The sequence below is a fragment of the Petromyzon marinus genome, chromosome 3, assembly GCF_048934315.1.
Source record: "Petromyzon marinus isolate PM22_M1 ecotype Great Lakes invasive population chromosome 3, UKy_Petmar_22M1.pri1.0, whole genome shotgun sequence".
Classification (NCBI taxonomy): Eukaryota; Metazoa; Chordata; class Hyperoartia; order Petromyzontiformes; family Petromyzontidae; genus Petromyzon; species Petromyzon marinus.
Genome location: NC_133669.1, coordinates 4,791,869 through 4,794,026, shown reverse-complemented (window position 1 = coordinate 4,794,026; position 2,158 = coordinate 4,791,869).

Genomic DNA, 2,158 nt, shown 5'->3' with positions numbered 1-2,158 from the left:
TTGTTGGCTCGGGCTCTTGTCGGTGCTGAACGCTGAGCGTGTGACCATCACAGCTGTCAACCCCTTCTCAGTGCCCTACCTTATTACAGACCAATTCAGACCTCATTGGTCACCCCGTGCTCCTTCTAAATCTCAACGTTCATCCTACAAAGTGATATCACAAGGGAGAAACACACCCACAGTTTTCGTGTTGTTGCCCGTATTGAAACGGCTGTACGCCGTATGGACCTGAAAACCCAATTTCCCTGCACAAGAACACGGGGTAAACCGCACGGGTTGACAGCCACGGACCGTGGACGTGAGCAGGCTGGGGGCCACGCTTTGCGAAGCGGAGCTCGCCCAAATCTGACGCGGGCGGTGGAGCCAACACTGCACGTGGCCGGATGCCACCAGGCACCGTGGAGGCATCGGCGAGGGTTGGTGGTACGCTACCTTGGCTCGCGAGGAGAAGGCGGCACGGAAAACTTGGATCCCCCCCCCCGCCCCCAACCTGTGTCCATTTGTATGGGATACAGTGTTTCCCCCTCACAGAGTGTTTTTTTCTCTGTGTGCTCCAGTGTCCTCCCACATGTAAGCACTCACTGATTGTATGTATGGATGCACGCATGTTGAACTTCTTTCGCACCGTAGGCAGCCAACCGTGCTAATCGGAGGTGCGGGGGAAGGACAACAAACGAAACAAATTGGCCGATAACAACTTAATATATAAAGAACCACAGAGTTTTGGGGAAGCGGGGTGTGTGGGGCGCTGAAACTTGGCACCAGCTCACCGCCTTGGCTGCCTGTCCCGCTCATTTGGTTCCTCGCCGCCTCTGACTCAGCAAATACTGCGCGCGCTTCACAAGTTGCAGTTATCTTTAAAACAAATTTACATCGCAACGAAATGAACGTTCACGATGCGGCTAGGAGAAGACCATTTTCAATCGAAGCGCGCACTTCCCCAGGCCTCGTAAATGTGGGGCCCGGGTGCAGACCGACTTTGCGCGACTCGAGGACGTTGCTTTGAGGATAAGACCACGTCTTTAAGACTCCGCAAGGGAGTGGGGCCAAGCATCCCCACATGCACGACCCTCCTTCAAGACGACCTTGAGACTTGGCGAGTGAAGACGACGTTGAGAGTCGGTGAGTCTTCCCTGCGTAAAACGAGTTGGCAGTTGTACTCTGGACTATTTGGCGAACGCCACGTCACTGTTTTGTTACAAAAGGGCTCTTAGAATGTGGAAGCAAAAGGAGAGTAATAGAGGCTTTTTGACGTTAGCTTGGCTGTGTCGGTTGGTGGCGGGTTTAACGACACATTTACCCGATCTAACCAAAAATAAACCTCTATTTTGGATGAAATTGGTCGCGCAAGGCGACGTGTCAAAAGGAGAGTAGTCCACGGTGCTTTTGTTAGCAAGTGATGCGCGGGTGAAGCAGGGAAGCCAGTGGTCAAGTCCATCCTGAACCGGTGGTGACCAAAGTTTGCGAGCTCCGACTACGCCGCTGTTCACGGGACTCATCATCCCGACCCCCCGCCCGGGCCTGCACTCCCTATGGACGGCCCTGGTGACGGGAGTCGTTTGACCGTACTTCACACTGCAGCGGTCAGTGTGGGATGATGGAGGCAGGACCAGTAGGGGGTGGCCAGGACTGGCTTCAGACATCCCTAACCAACTGACGGTCATCCATTCACAAAATAACAATAATAATAATGTTCAATCAGGTCGCCAAGTTCATAGCGCAATGTGCGCCGATCAACAGGAAAAATCGGACGTAGGCTTTAAAAACCCGCCTCTGTCTTTGCAGTGTCTGTTATCTGCGATCGCATCTGCGACTGATCAAACGCGCGCACCAAATGTCAATACGACATTTCGTGTTACCAACGAAATGTCAACAGTAACGATGTGGGGTTTTTTTGTGTTCTTTTGTTTCTGTCGCTCTGTCATGCTTCGACTCGAGGCACCGATGGAGAAAAATACTCCCACGGAAAGAGAAGAAGAAATACGAAATGTTTACTTTTTTTAACGAGTTCACTGGCCATTCCCCAAGCTGTTAGAGCTGCGAGGGGCGTTCAGCTGGCCACAGCGAAAAAAGGGGGAAGACCCCGCAGTCGTGCCCTGTACATAGCGAGCCGCAACAATGAAACACGTGGAGGACATTACGACAAGAGGAGGGTGCA